The sequence below is a fragment of the Macrobrachium rosenbergii genome, chromosome 15 (genome assembly GCF_040412425.1).
Source record: "Macrobrachium rosenbergii isolate ZJJX-2024 chromosome 15, ASM4041242v1, whole genome shotgun sequence".
NCBI lineage: Eukaryota > Metazoa > Arthropoda > Malacostraca > Decapoda > Palaemonidae > Macrobrachium > Macrobrachium rosenbergii.
The window spans coordinates 45,845,121-45,867,623 of record NC_089755.1 but is presented as its reverse complement, the minus strand read 5'-3'; the positions used below and the strand labels follow the sequence as shown (position 1 = coordinate 45,867,623).

Genomic DNA, 22,503 nt, shown 5'->3' with positions numbered 1-22,503 from the left:
CTAAACTACCAAAAGTAGTAGGAATAGAATACAAAATTTAGACCAAAGGCCAAGCGTTAGGACCTTTGAGGCCATTCAGCGTTGAAAGGCAAATTGAGAGGAAAAAAGGTTTTAAAGGTATAACAGGAGGAAAACCTCGCAGTTGCACTACAAAACAAGTGTTAGGAGAGGGTGGAAAGTGAGATGGATTACAGAGGATGTGAATGGAGGTAGTGCAAAAAGAATGAAGGGGGTAGCAGCTAGGGGTCGAAGGGCTGCTGCAAAGAACCTTAAGTAATACCTATATGTAGTGCACCATGTGAAGTGCACTGGCGGTACTATATTTCCTTACGGGAACGGTTTACGGTTCTGGTACGCAGGCTCAACAGTTTCATTTTCGGAGATTTGCGTTTCTGCCGGCAAGATATTTTATCCGTTATTTCACCGTGATGATGCGTGACATATCCGAAGGTTAATTTAACAACGAATTAAAACAGACCGTACGACGAGCATCATAAAGCAATGCCATAAGTTTCTATCCCACTCATACCGGATATGAAATGAAGTCTCAACAACTCAGCTCATATTCTATAATAAATTTTATATTTTGCGTAATCAGTGAAGCAACATAACTTCTAAGCGTTTTTTTTTATATTAATAAGTGTTCATTTATTTCTGCCTCGGCGCCTTTCGTATCACAATTTTGTCGAGAACACGCTAAAAGCGGAGTAGGCCTATTGTTTCCCCATGCTATGCTATCAAAGCCAGGTAAGTGGTCCTGTTCCCTAGTGATGATGGCGAAATGCAGCCTACATTGGAATTTACTTTCATTTCTTCGCTTTCCATAATTGATACATAACCTGACCTGAGCGTTATTTACACGGGAGGTCACTGATGACGTACCCCCTTTATGGCAAAGGTTACGGGTAAGTGCAGGTTCCCTCGCTCAGGTCAAATTTTTTACCAGGATTCTGGTTCAGTCGACCTTACCTTGGGTTCCTCTCATACGGGCACACACGTTATACATGATATATATATATATATATATATATATATATATATATATATATATATATATATATATATATACATATATTTATATATATAATATACATTTATATATATATATATGTATATATATATACATATATATGTAGAGTGGCAGGAATAGAACATTTTCGACTTGTTACCTCGCTAAATCGCCAAAGGGCGCCTATATCACATGTAACGTAGTCTACGACCAAACCACGTGTAACAGAAAATGTATTTTGAAAGAAAACGAAGTTATGGCTCACACTCTTGACCCCGCCCTTCAAAAAAAGAGGAAAAAAAAAACAGAAAAAGTTGTTTATTTTATGGAGTCCGTTACAAAGTCAGCACACGTCTTCCTTCGGTGCCGCAACATTAGTTGCATGAAACTCCTCCAACTAGAGTCTGTGCATTGCATTGAAATTTGCGTCTGCAATTAAATTTCATAGACCATACGATCATAGTTTTCTTTTATTTTAGTCTTAACGCTTGAGGCTCTATTGTTTTACGAGTAATATTGTTTCAGCTTTTCATTAAAAAAGTTTCATACTAGATCACTGTCGAATATCCTTATCTTAGACAGACTTTGTTGTCACTGATTTGTTTGTTAACCGGGATACATTTTAACCAAAGCTTTTCCAAACTTACACAGGAATTTTGTTTGTGTTCTGATATCTTCGTGACCGGTTTTTACACATTCATTTTAAAACTGATGAGGATGAATAATGATAATACTAAATTTGACTGTTACTGACAAACGACGAAATCAAAGCTCACTTAGGAGCACATGCCCAGTGTGAGAATGAGAATCACAGGTCTATACGTTGTGGAGACAGTGCACTCACAAGCAACGTCATTCAAACATAGACTATGGAAAGCTGAAGAAGAAGAAGAAGAAAAAAAGTAAGTGACGTAAATACAGGGCGATACAACATATGTCGATGATTTCCGAAAGTTGCAAGACTTTTGACCGATTTAAGAGCTGGGTAAGATGGAAGTATACAAATGATGGTAAACACAAAATTCCTCCTTTAAAATTTACTTTTGTTATTTGCAAAGGATGCTTGATCTTGAACGAATCCCATAATCAAAACAAAGGAAAACCAAGAAAAGAATGCCAATACGGAATTATGAATGTCATTCCAGTTCTTTTCAGAGGAAGTTCAAGAACGCTGAGGTATTAATGGGCTAAGTAATTCTGCTTTGCCTCACACTTCCAGGTTACACTAAGTGAAGGAAAAGAGGATGAAATATTTTCGAGCGATAACAAACTTTTCCCAAACCTTGAGCGACCATGGCTTCTGCTTCTTTTTATATTCACCCCTGTATGATCATAGTTGTTTTTATTGCAATCGTGATACTGTTTTATACAGAAAATTTAAATACTTTTTCTTTTTTGCAAATTTGAATATATATGCACAGTATATATGTATGTATACATATATAAATGCTCATTGTATAATGCGCTCTTACGGTGACTAGTATTGATATGATTTGACACCTTTTTTGTCTCTTTGTAGAAAGAGTCCAGAGATTCACATCAGGCCTCTTTATCTCATTCAAAACCCTACTGCATTTAAGGGCCATTTAGGGCAAGGGCCAGAACCATTAGCTACGGTAGACCATATTCGGTTCTTTGATGCTAGGGGTGAATCTTGCGTGTATATGAGTAATGTAAAATCGAGTAGGCTTACTATGCACTTCAAGAAAAATATTGAAAGAATAGTCAATTTAGCATTGCTGAGACAAGCCCAGATACTGGATGGACTGTAGCAGAGATCCTAATATGGAGGCTCTGGTTATAATAGTAACCACGGACGAAAAAGTGTCTTTTCCATAACCTAACAGCGGAGTTCGCCGTTAGGAACCTCAAGAGCATCATTAGACTTATAAATACATATCATACGTTGATATGTATTTATGTATACATTTGTGTATGATATACGCATGGCTGAAAGGTAAGGTAAGCGCATTTAACCTTATACATAATCAGGGTTAGAGTATTGCATGTTACATAATCAAGCAAGAGGGCCTGACGCTCAGTCCAGAACCTTCTGCGTAGGTCTATGCACCAGCTAATCTTGTGGAAGTTTACTACACAGGGGGATCACCATTGATTGATTAATTTAATTTTATCTGGCGTCGTGTCGTCAAATGCCATTGACATCCAACCTAAAGGGTGAATGTAGCAGTGACATTTGTTTTTTTTTATTATTTCTATGGAGCTCCCTTACATTACAGAAAAAACTTACAGTTAACGAATGTGCTCGTGTGTGAATGACTAAATATACTCAGGAGAGAGAGAGAGAGAGAGAAAGGGGTGGGGGCCGGGGGGAGTGTTCATCATCATCACATAGCAGTTGGAGCACCACAGGGCGTGGCAGACAAAAAGCAAAACGCGTATTCCTCGAAGTCATTGGCACTAATGGACCTGGGCGATGAAGGAACAGAGGCTTTTCATGACCCCTAACTTCATAATAGCGCTTCTTCTTCCGCGAAGTTTGCCAGGATGGAAGTTGAGAGCATCATTATAATTAATCCAACATTTTTTGAACCCTTTATTTTGCTATTGTAGAGTTTAGGCCAATGTCGGCTCAATACCCTTTTTACGCGAATTACGTTAAATAAGGGTTTATATCCTTGTTTCCGTATCTATTATCGTATGTAAAAGCGTGGGAGCGCTCTCGCGCCGCCGTATGTTTAAACCTCTTTCTTAAATGTACAAATACATTATCTTGTACAACACCGACTAAAAATGACTTCTAGTAAGACCCAGTTGTTTCGTTTCTTCTCCAGAGAATTCTTCACGTGAAGATGAAATGAAAAATAAACTCCTCATCATAACGTTATCTGGTGAAAAATGTTATCCATTATGGCAGTTAATTAATGAAAACTGCCCGTTCTTTCTTCCTCGGCGCACGTTCCCCCCTCCCCCACCCCACCTTCCGCCAACCCCTCCGTCCGCCCCTTCTGATCCAGACTCCCCAAGCTCTTTCTTTTTCCTCCTCTTCTTTTAATTTCCTCCGCCTCTTATCCCGATTCTACTCTTAATTATCGCTCTTACCCTAGAGATGTTTCTATTCTTCATCGTCAATGCCATTGTTGAAGAATCTCGATTTACCCCCTCCCAGAGAGAGAGAGAGAGAGAGAGAGAGAGAGAGCAAAAACAATAATAGTCAGAGGCTATTCTCGAAGGACACAGGCCTTTGAGACCTTCAGGATAATGAGCCAGGACTGAAAATACAAAGTGTAGGGAATACACTTTTCGTAATTGGCTGTTATCAAAACCCTGTGTGGGCATGAATGCATGCACAAAAACATACAACATATATATATATATATATATATATATATATATATATATATATATATATATATATATATATATATATATATATATATATATATATATATGTGTGTGTGTGTGTGTGTGTGTGTGTGTGTTTGTGCGCGCGTGTCAGTAAACTTGACTACTAAAGCCATGGTAATAACTGGTACTATCTGGTCACTGCTGCCCTAGAGAGTGCTATTGGCTTTAATTCTAATGCACCGTAAACCAAAACAAAATAGCGTTTACTGGAGGGTTGTGGACCTTTTGAAAAGATGGAACACCCCATGAATGGCAGATGAGACTCTTCTGATGGCGCTAACAACTGCCCTTTCACTCCTGCGAGATACTGGGAAGGTAACCCTTAGCGTTCTCGCCACTGTCAGAGATTGAAAGTCACTGATTTATTTCATAATGAAAATTTGGCAGTGTAGCCAAGCACTAGGGCATTTTCTGCCATTCATTGCTTGGAGTGAAAAGAGGGGTTGGAGTGATTAGACAGCAAGATGAAAGAAAGCTCGAATAGAGATAAAGCAGGAGTCTAAAAAGTGGGTGCAGCTCGGGCCGAAGGAAAGCTGCAAATAAATTTTAGTAATGCCTAGGTGCAACACTGTTCGCGTTAATAAGGCATATGTGGACAAGTAAAAAAGTACATACGCGTCAGTTCATATTCTCCATATGACAGCCAGGCACTGAACCATACCCTTCCCAAAAAACAGTTTCACTCTTATTCCTTTCCAGGTGGCCACATCAGTCCTCTTACACCCTCCAGCATTCGGCAAGGGCCCGTGCTATCATGAGTCAGCTAAATCGAAACAAAAAACCATCACTTGATAACATAATGTCACAAAAATTAAAAGAAAAACATTTCATAATATCCCGCCTAATGACGGTTGGTGTTTGTAATCGAGTCAGCAGTAGAAGACGACTAAAGCACCTCTAATCGTAAGTTACCAGATGCATAGGTCTACACACTTTGGGGCTTATAACGCCGCTGCATTTAAGCTAGTATCAACATAGATGCGTATTTGGCTTGTCAACCGCATCATAGACTTGAAATTTTATCTTTCAGTTTTCATAACGTCTTCAATTCTCATACTCAGTGACTAACGGATCATACTTTTAATGTAATCATGCTCAATTCCTCCCCTCCCCCTTTTATGCTATCTACATTCGGTTATTTTGCTTGCCTGTCTCTTTACAAGTAAACTCTGTCTCACTCTTCATTTACCCAGTTATTTATCCTTATCTTTTACCGATAAAATACACAGGTTATTGTCAAAAGAATTACTTTCATCCCTTCTCATCTCTATCTAATGCTCTATAGTACCTTGCCTCTCTTTTAACCATCATGGTACCTTTTGTTTTCCTGCTTAAACTTCCATTGCCGTTGGGGTCTCATTTCAATTTAAAATACGATAAAGCACATGAATCGTCTATTAGGTAACCGCACACACGAAAAACAGGCACGAGTATTTTCAATTCATTGGCTACTCTTATGGTTCAAATTGATAGACACCGTCAGTCAGTCATCCACCAGTGGTGGGTCATCACAACGAAAATCGATCGCCAGTGGTCAACCGCTATTGACTCACTATTACTCCTTTAATAATGGTGTAAATGAACTGGTTTAAAACGTTGTGTATGTAGCTTTACTAACAGGTGTGAAGAAAAACCGGTGCTTACCTTGAAACTTCGTGTCCACCTTGTCAAGTGTTTGGTTTGACCTTGTGAGGACTGCTGGGAATGTAGGCTAGCCCAGACATTTCGGGTCCAAACTAAACAGACCAGGTAAGTTTCATTGATTTTACGCACTGTAGTTTGTTTTTAATAATACGCGAATGTTACACATACACAGTTTTGTGTTTTGATGCCAGAGTTTACACAGATCAACTGGAAGCGGCCTAGCTTGAGCCTGTCACTTCTGCCTAAGAACGGCTGCGCGGGCTATGACAACGCGGGAAAAATGGACTTGTCCGATTACTCTTACACCTCCCTGCAACTAACAGTAGTAACATAACGCGAGTCAACTACGTAAAAATCCTATGATCAAATAGCTTTGGATGAATTATATGGTATGGTATTTTGTGGAAACCCAGCGATTATTGATTTTTTTAAACCGCAACTAGCATACCAGTTTTAAAATTTGGCCAGGGTTTAGACATGGTGGCTTATCAAGTAACACATCCAGGAAACTTAGAAGATATTCTGTAAACCAATACGTTTGAATGCACGCTATTTACGAAGTGAACACCACTTGAAAGACGCCCTCAAGTAAGAATACACCAGTTTCGTGCGAGTCTGTGAATAGCCTAATCATATAGGTAAGACAGGTTAGGCTTTTAAGGGGAAGACAACCTTGATACCAGGTAGGTTAGCCTAAGCGTGACATATCCTGGAATTGATTGACGTGAAATGGTTTATTATCCACAGACAGGTTATTAAAACGGCCATTGTTTTGAAATGTTCACAAATATTCCTTTGAGTTAGGAGTAATGAAAATTAGTTATGGCTTCCGGTTATAGGCCAACATGGAAAATTAGTTATGGCTTCCGGTTATAGGCCAGCAGGATTACCTAGCGCATAAATAGAATATCGTTTAAGAAATTTGGTCTTTAACATTTCAGTGAATTAAGTTTGGTTTGTGGGTTATGGCCGGTCTCTTTGTATAAGCTTACTATAATGAACAGACAACAAAATCGGCAGTCGCAGGAAAAGAATACTGTCCATGCGTTGTGGATTAAAATTTGGTAGCAGTCGGCGAACCGCCAAAGACAGAACATAACCATTCGAACACTATTTTCATGTCTTAACGTAATTAGCTGACCCTTTTACACGTTGTATGGTTTCGCATATGATTGTGTTTATTATTTTTCACAATTTCATCCTATCCACTGCCTTGCGACATCAAATTGTGATAGAATAGTGCATATATCTGGGCGTAAGAATTAAATTATAAATACAGTACTAGTAGAACAAAGCAATCACCTTTCGCTTTTGCCACAGTGATTGGTGTGGAACGACATGTTAGGGTTAGGTCTATCGAAAACGTCTTTTCTGTAAACTTGCTTCCAAGAAGTCTGTTCTGTTATTTGTGGACCAAAGAACAGTGCCACCAGACAGATTTAATGGCGACTTTATTAAAAGTCTAGTTTCTTCAAGACTAGGTAGCAAACCGCCGTGTGCGTAAATACTTGGTTGTGAAAGAAGTGCTCCTTCCGCCATGACACTTGTCGTTCGAGATTGCAAAACCGACCAGTTCCCCAATCGAGTTTTTTTTTTTCGTCCGTTACCCTCAAAGATAGTAAGCAACACATAGTGATCTGTAAACATAGACCACAAATTATGCGGTAATACCCATCTAAACAAGAGCGTCTAAAATTTAATGAGTTGAATAACAATTTTGCGTATTTTTAAGCGTGATGTTGAGTGACTGACGGGCGCCAGCCAACTTAAATTTACAGTAGACACCGGTCTGCAACGGATGAGGTTGTTTGGAGCAGGATTAATAGAGTACTCTATTAAACCTGGTTTAGAGTAGCAGCGCAAGGTAAACTTAACGAAGTGTTTGTTGTGATACGAAAAAATCCAACCAACAGCAACGTATTTTAGCTGGTTATGAGATTAAAATGTATCTAATTTCTAGAATATAGTAGAGTGAGTTATGTGAAGTTTGGATCCGAGATTTATGCTATGCATATTATTGTTGAAATTTTTATGTCGATTATTGTACGTAGTGTCTGCTGTTTACTTAGTCTGTTGTAGCTTAAAATTCTCTCTCTCTCTCTCTCTCTCTCTCTCTCTCTCTCTCTCTCTCTCTCTCTCTACACCACACAAAAACCCTAATCCTTGGCTTCGAAGGCCAAATCAGATGGAAAATTATTTATGTTGGGCTGATGCCAGTACGGCTTTTGGCCAATAGGCCTAAGTACACGTTATATGTGGTGTTTGACAGGAATTTTAGGACGCCAAATTATTTTAATCGGTCAGTTAATTAATCTTTGCTAATTAGTGAAATGGGAAAAAATAGTACTAAAACTGTTTGATCGCGTATCTAAGAATGGACTGTCCACATCAAAAGGCATGAATCACGGAGCTAACGAGAAATGCGCGATAAAATCATTCAAATGCTGTTGTATGGAATTGTGAATGACAGCTGCTTGGTTTGGTGAATGACAACTCCGTGGATGTCAGTGGCTGCTTTTCTCTCATCAGTCAATTCATGAAACTGCGGAGGTGAATTGCCAGGGCAGGCGTTGTCACGTAACACTAAAAAACACCTCATGGAATTCATTTTTATTAATTTACTTCCTTGTTGTTTCATGCGGCGTATTAATCTATTTGTACTTTAGATGCCAGGCAAGGAGGCATCTCATTTCCCAGTGGCTGGGAGGGGCTGGTTCGTGTATTAGGGGAGATTTTGAAAGAATATCAAACAGGTTGTACGTGTGTGTGTGTGTGTGTGTATGTGTGTGTGTGCGCGCGCGTTGTCATGGCAGCAACACAACGTTCCAGTCCTCTCTCTCTCTCTCTCTCTCTCTCTCTCTCTCTCTCTCTCTCTCTCTCTCTCGTTGTAATATATCCTAGCACAGACCTAATTCTGTAGTGAAAGCATTTCTTGTTGGTTTCTGATGCCTCTTTGTTTCGACATTCTCTTTCTAGTAGCATGTACTGCAATCCATAGTTTAGTTTTTGGTGACCCTTTGCTCTCTCTCTCTCTCTCTCTCTCTCTCTCTCTCTCTCTCTCTCTCTCTCTCTCTCTCTCTCTTAGTGTTCGGTGTATTCTTAACTCTCCAGTGAAATAATTTATTATTGATGGCCTTTTTTGCATAGTCTTACACAATCTCTCTCTCTCTCTCTCTCTCTCTCTCTCTCTCTCTCTCTCTCTCTCTCTCTCTCTCTCTCTCTCTCTCTGATATCCTAGCTTTCCAGTAAGCCTGATTTCCAAGAGAGGCTTGCGTCCGATAATCCATTTTCATAACTGACCAGAGAAATATGAACATGTATTGGAGTATTGTTTTCCGTCTCTTTACCATGAGCACACGAACAACCCTCTCCTGACGAAGTTAAATTTCTCAGGGAACCGTAGGCATAGACTTAGTTCATTATGGTGTATCCCAAGGGCTCCCTCATTCACAAACATTATATATATATATATATATATATATATATATATATATATATATATATATATATATATATATATATACATGTGTGTGTGTGTGTGTGGTGTGTGTGTGTGTGTGAACAAAGTTACAGCCACAGAGGGAAATTAAAACTGTTTCAATTTTCCATCGTGGATGTAACTTTATGCTGTATATACACATATTTCGTTACCAAGCGGTGCTATTAATTGACATGTGTGCGAATAATTAGATACCTGAAATTAAAAAGACATGCAGTATTTACAGTTTCTCATTGTCATCACTTTGAATATGTCGTCAGGTGCCAATATTCCTTTTTTTTTTTTTTTTTAACTGTGTGGCTTTTTAGCCTATATGACAGCTGGGTGATCATGCAGCTGTCCCAGTTCCCAACATTCGGTAGAATTATCTGCCTGCACTCCCGTAGAGGGGAGGGGGCGGTTAGTGCCGTCAGTGCACCTCATGCGGTGCACTGTAGGCATTACTTAAGGTTCTTTGCAGCGTCCCTTCGGCTCCTAGCTGCAACCTCTTTCACTGCTTTTAATGTTTCCTCCTTTCATATTCTCTATCTTCCATCTTGCTATCCACCCTCTCCTAACAATTCATTCATAGCGCAACTGCGAGGTTTTCCTCCTGTTACACCTTTCAGGCCTTTTTACTGTCACTTTCCGTTTCAGCGCAGAATGACCTCATAGGTCCCAGCGCTTGGCCTTTGGCCTAAATTCAATATTCTATTCAATTCTATGCTATCTATCTGCACAGAACCTGTAATGAATCTTTACGCAGCATTTTCGCTGTTGGTCATTAGCGTCAGCCACATAATAGGGCGGTGTATGAATAGTAACGAGAGCTGTGTGAGTAGTAATGACAACCAATTAAAAAAGTCGTATTTTAGATTTTCATACAAAAACTTGGTCTTTTTTTTTTTGCAAGGTATCTCGTTCCGATTGCCATTCGTTTCGTGATACTTACCTCATTCACTTATGGTTATTTTCTTCATTTTGATGATTATTTGACGTCTTTTGTTTTCATTCAGTTGTGTGCGTGGGTGCGTGAGAGTGAGTTGGGTGGGAGGGAGGAGGGTGGGGGGTGGTGGGTTCTGTTAAAGTGGTTGACCACGGAGCTTCCTATTCTCAACCCAACTCTGTGTTGTGCAACATCTTACTGCGTCACGCTGGCTCCTGTGTTGAGATTAATATTGACCGTTTATGCAATGCCTCCTTTTATTTAGCATGTCTTTAGTAATTATTTGCTCCGTTATTTCCTTCGCGTGCGTGGCTTCGTGCTGTGGAAGCAGGCTAGACAAGCTAATTTCTTTCTGAGAACAACAAGATTAATAATAATAATAATAATAATAATAATAATAATAATAATAATAATAATAATAATAATAATCCGTGCTGTGGAAGCAGGTTAGACAAGTTAATTTCTCTCTTACAACAACAACAACAACAACAATAATAATAATAATAACAACAACAACAACAACAACAACAACAACAACAACAACAATAATAATAATAATAATAATAATAATAATAATAATAATAATAATAATAATAATAATCCCTGCTGTGGAAGCAGGTTAGACAAGTTAATTTCTTTCTTACAACAACAACAACAACAACAATAATAATAAAAATAATAATAATAATAATAATAATAATAATAATAATAATAATAATAATAATAATCCGTGCTGTGGAAGCAGGTTAGACGAATTGATTTCTTTCTTATAACAACAACAACAGCAATAATAATAATAATAATAATTAACGAGATTGATTACTTTGAGGGAGTTTGATATAAACAGGCTCATCAATTTTTCGAAATACTGGAAGAAAACTGGCCAACGCATTCACAGGCTCGCGTGAAAACATTACCTTCGTCCAGCTTCGTTGGTGGACGTTATGACGGCGTTAGGTAACGGTCGTATTGTCCTTGGCGGGGACTTTTATACGAAGCTTTCATTTTAGGAGTTCTATTTTTTTACAGTTTGTAATTCACTATATTATATATGTATATATATATATGTGTGTATATATATTATATATTACTTTATATATAATTATATATATATGTATATATACATCTATATGTATATATATAAAATATATATACATACATATAGTGAGTGACTGCGCATGAGGAAGAAAGTAATAGGGACTTACGTTGTTTTAAAGACTCTCTTAGTTAGAAGAAAATGGTTATGGGTGATTATATATATATATATATATATATATATATATATATGTATGTATATATATATAATAAAATATATATATATAAATATATATATATACATATATATATATATATATATATATATATATATATATATATATATATATATATATATATATAACAATTTCAAAGGTTATCTTATTTTAAACGCTGTGTTACTTTTAAGTGAAAAGAGGAAGCATGAAGACGCAACCACGAAAATATTCAATAGGCAAAAAAAAACATAAAAATAAAAAATAAAAAAAAGCCCCCTTAGAGAAAATGCCATGCATATAATATGGTGTTAATGAAGGTTTTGGTTATGTTACGTAAATTGTTTTCTCAAGCCCAGATCATCAGTCCGTACGTAATTTCTGGTTACAAAAATGCCATGGAAATTAACCTCCTCTCCCAAAATTGGAGTGATTACCAAGGAAGAAGAAATTAAGAGAGAAAAAAAAAATGTCACCGAGGAAAAGGCGTTACCCCTTCCCCCTTCATTCAGAAGGAAAGGATATTATTATTATTACCCTCAAGGTCAGAATATTTTTCAACATCTTGTGCCTTGAAGCCTTAATTTTCCAAATAATAACGCCTGTGATTTTGACGTAAATTATCCGCCGCCATTTGCGCCAGCACGTATAACCTGATTCGAGCCTCCTCACAAAATTCCGTTGCTAATGACACCCTTGCTCTGCTACAGCGGGGGAGAAGAGAGCTGCGCATGCGCGGGGCTCCGTGGGTTCGCGTCTCTTATCAAAGGCGTAAGAGGATGATACTTAACGGGGTGAACGAACCCTAGTAAGTCAGTCTCCAATAGGTGTTTATTGCATTCGTTGCCTCTATGATTTCAGTGATGAGTCGAGTCGAATATGATGAATGAAGAGTCGCAAAATGAAGTCGAGAACAGCGATTCCGCGCAGGTTGTTTTGGCATTCAAAATAAGCTTGCGTGTCCGTTATTTAATTTTTTCATAAAGAGCGATCCGTTTGGGTTCGCTATTGCAGATTTTTTTTTTTTACATAAATTCTTCATCTTTGGATTCGTCTATTGCATTTTTCTGTTTTCAAAATCAATAAATTCATGTACGGCGTCTTTTTTGCCGATTATTTGTTACCGGAATAGTGCCCATTTATGGTTTTGTTCACTTTTTATATTATTTTTTTTTCCTTTCAAAAAATAAATCTTCATCTCAGGATTGGGCCTTGAGTCGGACGAGGTTGGAAGACTCTTATAGGAAAAGTCCCACTCTGCTGTTCATTGATGAAATTCGTTTTTATCCTTCTAATAATAACCTCATAACTAGGTCATTACTGATGCCGTCGTCCTTAAAAAAAAAAAAAAAAAAGATCATTAGCCGTCACATTTCGGAGTTCGTTGTTTGTCACCTTTATGAAGAATGTCATCTGAACCTTTTGTGGATTAAATGCCACTATTGAAGTTGGATGACGTGTAGCCTTTTGAAGATCGTTATCTGTTGGGTTTTTTTTCGATCTTCCTTTTTCTCTCGCTTACTTTCTTCAAGTGTTCATTCGTATTCCTGTAGGGGTGTAGTGCCGTCATTTCACCTCACGCGGTTCACTGTAGGCATTACTTAAGGTTCTCTGTAGCGTCGCTTCGGTCCTTAGTTGCAAGCACTTTCATTATTTTTTTATTATACCTCCTTCCATATTCTCTTTCTTCCATCTTACCTTCCATCCTCTCCGAACAATCGTTTCAACGTTACTTTTAGCCATTGGCCTAAATTCCTAAATTTATATTCCAAATTCCAATTAAAACCCAGCGCCTCCACACTGAAGAGGGAGCATGACGCCCCGAAACTGTATGTTGTTTTGAATAACATTTGTTCTCCAATTTTTGTATTTTTTTGTATTTTTTTTTTTTTTAGATTTCAAAGTTCGATACTTATCCGTTATCATCTTAATTCCTACATTATTATCACCCCCCCTCATCCCTCCATCTCCCTTCTTCACTGCGCCAGACGACACACCAATTTGCTCAGGAGCGAAAGCCGGATGTTGTTGAGTCACATTATCTCTCCAACTTGTAAATAGACGATTTTAAACTTGCCGAAAGAGATTCGATGATGGCAGTGGTAACACGAGCTGTGACAGACTGAAGGTTTCATTTTCATCTCTGTCTGTCTGTCTGTCTGTCTATGGGAATTATTTCCGTCCTGCATTTCATATACTCGAATTTAGGCTTTTCCTTATATAGTCCTCCAGCCCTATTTGCAACAACATAAATTTGTGAGGCTCTCTCTCTCTCTCTCTCTCTCTCTCTCTCTCTCTCTGCACTAGTGTTAATGGATTGCATGTGTTGCCACTTGAACAATATTTTGCAGATGCTATATATACGTTTCCAATGTACAATTTAGTTATCGTTATTTTGCAATCCCTCTAAGCTGTATCTATTTAAACCCATTTCTTTTTTATTATTTTTTGTACGTTTAAATTGTGGTATGGATATAGTATGTATAATCATGTTTATAGTGTGTATATTGTTTTTTGTTTGTCTTCTGTATATATGCATAACTCGTACAATTAGGATGTTTATTTGTCTTATGTTCATTCATACAGTGTACCCGACTTCATGTACTGTAGTTTCAGTATATTTCATTCAGGGTAATTTTTCTGTATTTCTTACGTTCGTATAAATTTAGTTGGGTCTCTGCTCTAATAATTAAGTTTCCACTATTACTTCCAGCTTGCTGTTGCACAGTCATACACACACTCCATTGCTAACACGTACACGCACTCACACACATATATGTGTGTGTGTGTGTGTGTATATGTATGTATAAGTGCTGCTTAACATCGTTATACTGTATGTATTAGTGCTTGAACTGATCTTGATCATCATCATTATTTGACATGTACCGACATGTAAGCGTACCGCCAACATATTGGTTTCCATTGACGTAGCCACGCGAATGAATTGACCAGCTTTACCTTATGCATTATTGAGAGTGTTCTGATGTGGCGTCACCCATGCATTTTGCAAACGAGATTCATGTAAGTGTCTTCGCCGTATCTCGCCCGTGGACGCTCTCGCGGGCTATAAATAAACAGCGTTTCCCTCCCCCCCCCCTCCCCGCCCTTTGGGTTGGTCCAATAATCATGACAAGGAAGAAGTGGTGGAGAAATAGGGAGGGAGGGAGCGATAGGGGTCGCAATGAGGGGGTGGGGAGGGGAGGGAGGAGGAAAAGATGTTTTGGATAAGGGTAGGGGGGGGAGGGATTGGGAACGAGGAGGGGGTGGTTGATGGCGGGAGGAACGCAGTGGTTTTCCAGCCAGCCATTCATAGATTCCAGCAGGAAACTTTCGTCGTTTTCGGACGCAGTTCGCGCCGCCATGCCCTGAAGGCTGGATTTCCAGAAGTTTTTGCGATCGCTTTATGGAGGACATCCTTTCATATGAACAGCATGCCAAAATCACCCCACAAAGCGACAGCCAAATCTTCGTAAAAGGAGAATTTCGAGGATTTTAATTTCGCCCCGCTTTCCCGGTCTTCGGAAGGATCGGTCCGGCTACTGAAGGGAGGCGGGAGAAGGAGATGAGGAGGGGGGTGAAGGGGGGGAAGGGAAGAGAGTCGTAGCCTCTTGCTGGGCTTCGCTGGCCAATCAGCAGCCGCGTTACACTCGGTGTAGGCGGATGTAGTAGAGCAAGTGAAACAAATCGACATGGGGAAACGTTGCCAAGTAGACGATGAATAAGAGAATTTACATCGAGTGTTGGCTAATAAACAAAAATACTTGGCGCCAGTGTTTCCGATGCTCTCTCTGTTCGCTTTTTCCATGTCACCAACTCTGGCATGCTTAAAAAATGTTACATACGCATGTACAGTATATACGTCACGACTGGGGTAATACACTAGAACATATGGTTGATCATATTTCCGCACGAATATAAAAACACGCAGTTGTGCGTACATCTATAATTAAACTTGCAAATGTAAAGTGAAGTATGGAAATTTTGATAACCAGATCCGTATTATATATATATATATATATATATATATATATATATATATATATATATATATATATATATATATATATATATACATATTATATATATGTATAATATATATATATATATGTGTATGTATGTATGTACAGTATGTATGTGTGTATATATATAACTGAATCACGAAAATATGGAACGTGATGAATATATAAAATAAAGACGAAGTCCACGAAGGAAAGAGAATTCGTGGATTTTGTCTTATATACATAATATTATATATATAATATATGTACATATATATGTATATATATATTATATATACACACACACACACACACACACACACACATATATATATATATATATATATATATATATATATATATATATATATATATATATATATATATATATATATTCAACTCAAAATGCTATGCAATAAATATTCCGTCATGCAACTAATTTGCCTAAGAAGTGATGATATGATTGAACGAGGGAAATGCTAATGTTTTCATTAATATTTTGCCACTTTTTATTTGATTCAAGCTTCAAATCTGTCACTGGACAAATATTAACATTATTATGCAAAATTTTATTTCATATATTGGAATTCGGGGCGACTGTAAATTTGCATGGGAAATGATGGGTTTATTGTCCAATGTTGTATCGTCTGTGTGTATTTTTTGTAATGTCTATATTTTATTATTTATCCTTAGAAGCTCTTAATTATTATTATTATTATTATTATTATTATTATTATTATTATTATTATTATTATTATTATTATTCAGAAGATGAACCCTATTCATATGGAACAAGCCCACAGGGCCCATTGACTTGAAATTCAAGCTTTCAAAGAATATTATGGTGTTCATTAGAAAGAAGTAACAGAAGGCAATAGGGAATACAGAAGGAAGAGATCAGTTATTAGAAAAGAAAAAAAATAAGTGAGCAAATCAATAAATAAGTAGATAAAATGTAAGAACGTATCGAGTACGTCTTTATACTTCAAGAAATGAGCAGTGTCCTCCAAACAGCTTTTGGCGGTAAGCAGCGATAGCTTTCGATATAAGTTTGAGCGATATATTCCCAAAACATTAAATAAACTATATAAAAATACAAAACCCTAAATCTCGTAACTTCTTAAAAAGCACGTTTAGGGATCTGCCGGGGACGCGAGGTTTAGTATATTCCAAATTGAATGACTTCAACGTAATCCCTGGACCACCGAAATTTGACTTTCATTAATTATTTATAACAGTTGTGGCAGAAAAGAATAAAAGTTGATAGATATTTTTTGGTGAATGAATTTTCCAACTTAATGCAAATGAAATATGCAGAAACTTTAGTGACCAAATTCATATATCTGGATTTTTTTACCGTGTGTTAACAGCACAAGATAGTACACTCATTTATTCGATTTACGCTATGATATATTTTATTTATGGCACCCAAGTCTCTTAAATTAGCAAGTCTGAACTGCCTCGGGAAGTTTTCATATCGAAAACCAGAGAATATAAGCTTTCACGTTTATTAATTAGTCTTTCCAGAAGGCAAAACAATGAGCTCATGTTTTTGTCCTGAGTTACTGAACCTCCTTTCCGTTCTGGGGCTTTGTTGTAAAATTGGCTCTCATCATATGTCATACAAACGTAATAAAAGCGTAATTAAAATTACGATGGTTATCAGGAAAGTAAACTGATGGTAGTGTTTGTTTTCAATGTATATGTTTTCATCCTTAATATATTTAAATTCCCTTTTTCAAATGCTTTTCATGCACGTATATATTTGATTTTTGAACGATTTTAATGTTATCTGTTCTTACTGTGATACTGTTCCCTCGGTTACCGTAGTTTTTCTTTTTTATGGTTATATACTATTTATTTTTATTCAGTGGAAGATTGTACAGCATGCTCTTATCCACTGTGACTTGTTACTGATGAATGTGGTTTACTTATTAATATTGTTATTTTTCAACCACGGGAAATGTGACGCACCGTAATTTTTTCTCACACTCAACCAGATTCTGATTCTGAAGCAATAGACGCGATTATCTTAGATTGTAACCTGTGATAGGTTCATTGTTTGTAACCAGTTTTGTAACCATCCAGACATAATGAAGCTGGTGGTAAGATTACGCCAGATTTAGGAATACCATGACATGCAGAACATGAAAGTCTTTTATGGGCACATCTTACAATATCTGCAAAACGTAAAAATCAAGGAAGTCACGTCTTGAAAGGCGCGTTAGTGTTATGAATTGCAAAATATGGTCGTGGTGCCATGAATTGCGAAAAGGGAGGATTATAGGAGGTTATTTCTTGAGGAATAATAGGATCACAATGACGTGACTTGCAAAATAGTGAGATCATTAATGATCATATCTTGGAAAAAATATCTGCGAGCTTTAATTGGGAGGCGTGTTCTGTATTGACAGTGGAGTATAAGATAACATTCAACTAGCTTTATCTAGAAGTATGTGGATGCCCCGAATGTGTGTGTGTCTGTGTGCACCATTTCCTCGTTAATTTTCAGCAATAGTGGTGTGCCCGCATTTACTCTTACTTCTTTGTCCTTTTGCTGTACCCCCGTTCATAGTCTCATTCTTCCATCTTACTTTCCACCTTCTAACAATTGTTTCATAGTACAGTTGCGAGGGTTTCCTACACCTTTCAAACCTTTTTACTGTAGGTTTCCCTTTCAACGCTGAATGACTTCATAGGTCCCAGCGCTTGGTCTTTGGCCTAAATTCTATATTCCATTCCATTCCTTACTTCCCTGTCTCTAGGATTTCATTAAGGCTCGTTGTCACTCTCATCAGGCTGCTAACATTAATCGTAAAATTTATTAATGCCTTTTCGCTTTTTCACAAGGCACGGTTGCTACTCTACGCTCAATTTTTACTTGACGTTTTAGTTTTAAGAATAATCTCAAAATACAGCAAATTTCGGCTTAGTGTTACATCCTAGAAAACGTCCGCTTGTTTACTATTACACCCTAGAAAACGTCCCTTTGTTTTGGAGTCAAGAATCGGTCGAATATGCCATGTACATTACCTTATAATGATCCTTATGTGTTTACAATGATGTCAACAACAGTGTGGATTGGTTTTTTTGTGTCATTGTCTTCTCTGCATTCTACCCTCGAAGTTTGCTGTGCAAGTCAATTTTCCTGTGTTATTTTTTCCATTTTGCGTAATAACAATAATAATAATCATAATAATAATAATAATAATATTGAAAGTGATAGCTGCATTCTGTTTATACAGAGCCTTTTCTCTGTCTTTCTGCTAATTGAATGCAGCAGATGCAGCTATCACTGTCAATACTAAATGCTTGAAAGGTCTACTTACAGGTAATAATAATAATAACAATGATTATCACCGTCAATACTAAATGCTTGAAAGAAGGTCGACTTACAGGTAATAATAATAATAATAATAATAATAATAATAATAATAATAATAATAATAATCAAGGCAGTAATTTAACTGACTTAGCATCAAAAAAGCATTCACTCTAGGTTTTGCAAGGCTTCGGTAATTAACGATATTACTGTAGTGAAAAACTACCGTTACCATAGCATGTCCACATCATCAGTAGTCGAGAAACGAAATTATAAACTCTACGGAAACCGCGCATCATGTTTCAGTATCTAATAAGACGCTTGCTTTCGAGGAATTTAAACAGGAAATTAAATAACCGCTAACGCCATATAATGATCAGGAAGAGCCTCTTGACTGCCGGGTAATTAGATCAGATATTGCTATTGCCTTTTGCAGAAGCGTTTTCCACAAGGATGATGACAAGGAATAGCATTTGGGAGACAGCAGAAATACCCAATGAGAGATGGAAGAAATGAACGGTATTATCAAACAATAGGGAGAGAGAGAGAGAGAGAGAGAGAGAGAGAGAGAGAGAGAGAGAGAGAGAGAGAGAGAGAGAGAAATTATTATTAACTGTGGTTATAGGCAGAGAGATGAACATTTCTTTATTATTAGAGAGAGATATAGATATAGATGATCAGCAGTAAACGATATTTTACATGCACACAGAGGGAGAGAGAGATTATCAGAAGTAAACGATATTTAACAGAGTGAGAGATAGAGATAATTAGCAGTAAACGATATTAGACAGAGAGAGAGAGAGAGAGAGAGAGAGAGAGATTATCAGAAGTAAACGATATTTAACAGAGTGAGTGAGAGATAGAGATTATCAGAAGTAAACGATATTTAACAGAGAGAATGAGAGATAGAGATAATTAGCAGTAAACGATATTTGACACAGAGAGAGAGAGAGAGTAGGAGATGCTATTTTTAGAAGCAGAGGGGAAATAGGAGAGGCAGCCTTCAGGAGGAAGAGTAGATAGAAGAGAAGCAGGAAAAGGAGGAAGAGAACGAGGTGTGGTTTAGACGGAGAAAGGAAATAGGAGAAGTGGGCAGAGGAGGAAACAGCGGAGGTGGGAGGGGGAGGAGGAGGAGGCTGGGGGGAGGTTCGAGGGGAGGGTGATGGTGGGAAAGCTAATATAGTGAGGATCGGTAGGGAGGCGGGAGGGGGAGGGAAAAAGGGGGTTGGTGAGAAGAAGGAGGGGAAGGGGAGGGGGGAGAGATGATAGCCGAAAGGGGTGGGGCCTAAAATTTGAGAATGAACCGACGGAGATCAATAGTATTATCAAATCTGGAAGGTGGCCAAGAGTGGCGTGTGTGCGTGGGCGGCAGGGAGGCGGGAAAAGGGTCACCCAAGGACCGCCCACTCTCGCCCACGACCGTCTGCAAATACCATAACAAAAAAAAAATTTTTTTTTTTGCCCCCTTCCCTGTAGACAAACAACAAACGCTGTACCCTTGTCCTGCTGCGTAATCTTTTTAAATTCATCGTGGAATATCGAGACTCGCTTCTGTTATTTTTCCATCTCTCTCTCTCTCTCTCTCTCTCTCTCTCTCTCTCTCTCTCTCTCTCTCTCAACTCGTTTCTCTCCTTTCCCTAATGATAATTCTATTCATTCTCTTGCAACTTTTTGCGTAATCATAATGAGTAATCGCAAAATAAGCACAATGGAGAATTGTGTATTTTTGCATACTGAATATGGATGTATAAAGAGGGATTAGTTTAACGGTATTGTGAATGAAGTATAATGATTAAGTGTATTCATCATAAGTGTATCATATATTCAGAAAGCTGATTAGTACGTGATATTGCAAGGATATGAACATTTACAGTACACACGCACACATAAATATACTTATATAGAATATATAGATAATCTAGAGTTATTATATATATATATATATATATATATATATATATATATATATATATATATATATATATATATATATATATATATATAAGATATAAATATACGTGTCTATGTATGTATGTATGTATGTATGTATGTATTTAAAAAAAAGAGCTTTCGCTGAGCACTGATGCCTTTTATCAAAAATGTACGCATAAGGTTGCAGACAATCGATATGACTACGAAATTTCTTTTTACAGTACATGAGGTTTATATACATATATATGTGTGTGTATATGTATAAACCTCATGTACTATAAAAGGAAAAAAGAAAAATTCCGAGGGAATGGGTGACAGAAATAATTATTCCAGTTAATTGATGGGAGGTGAAGCGTAAAAGTTACTTGGAAAAACATAATTAGGAATCCTTAGGACGGTGTATTGTAGGATTTGGATCAAAATGTAATAAAGATTGCACAAAGACCTAGGCAAGACCAGTGTAAGTTAAGATGCGAAGGAGGGTGTGCAATAACCGACAAATAGTGCGAAGTTCAGTTTACAAGGAAAATAGCGTAAGGCCACAGAAATAATAATAACAAGTTTAAAAACTATATGAATGCGCAGGAAATATCCTTATATACATATTTTATATATATACATACGCATAATTATATATATGCATATATACACATGTGTATATATAATTATATGTATATAGCCTATATAAAATGGAAAAAAGCGCGTTAATAAAAGAAGAATATATATACGCATAATTATATATATGTATATATACACATGTATGTATAATTATATGTATATTGCCTATATAAAATGGGAAAAAAGCGCGTTAATAAAAGAAGAAGAATATGAAATATGTATATATGGATATTTTCTGCGTATTCATATAGTTTTTAAACTTGTTATTATTATTTCTGTGGCCTTACATTGTTTTCCTTGTAAGCACAACTTCGCACTATTTGTCGGTTATACCACATCCTCTTTCGTATCTTAACTTACACTGGTCTTGTCTAGGTCTGTGTAATTTTTACCACATTTTAATCCAAATCCTACAATACACCGTCCTAAGGATTCCTAATTATGTTTTTCCTAGTAACTTTTACGGTTCACCTCCCATCCATTAACTGGAATAATTATTACTGTCACCCATTCCTCTGGAATTTTTCCTTTTTCCAAACATACCGTACATATCCAGGTCAGCCACTCAATCACGGTATGACTTCCACGCCGCAGAATTTCTCTTCAAATCTTGCCAGCTCTCTGTGCCTTCTCGTTATTCAGATTGTTTATTGTCTTTTAAACTTTCATATTTTTAATTGCCTTTTAATTATTCAGCTTTTTACTGTTGCATCTTTCAGTAGCTGTCAAATCTTGAGATCCATTTTCCCATTCAGCTTTCTTTAAGCATTTTATTTCCTCAAGTTACAAGTTCTCTTTGCCTTATTTTTGCATGATGAAAAGAGAGGGAAGCATGAAGGTGCAATAATAGGTGCAATAGGGCCTGTTTATCTTGCAATCATTGCAAAATTCGGTCGTAGAATTTGTGACCGATTCCTAGATGTGTCAACATAACGGT

General features: G+C 37.2%; 2 protein-coding genes across 2 annotated transcripts in view; one reads left to right on the top strand and one right to left on the bottom strand.

Moving 5' to 3' along the window:
• The window catches only part of LOC136846636 (ADAM 17-like protease), a 93,942-nt gene extending 87,652 nt beyond the window's left edge, over positions 1–6,290 (bottom strand). Inside the window, exon 1 of the mRNA XM_067117551.1 lies at positions 6,023–6,290. The gene's annotated coding sequence lies outside the window, so the exon portion shown is untranslated. The remainder of the gene's footprint in view (positions 1–6,022) is intronic.
• Positions 5,857–22,503, top strand: part of LOC136846637 (uncharacterized) — a 228,212-nt gene continuing 211,565 nt past the window's right edge. Inside the window, exon 1 of the mRNA XM_067117552.1 lies at positions 5,857–6,127. The gene's annotated coding sequence lies outside the window, so the exon portion shown is untranslated. The remainder of the gene's footprint in view (positions 6,128–22,503) is intronic.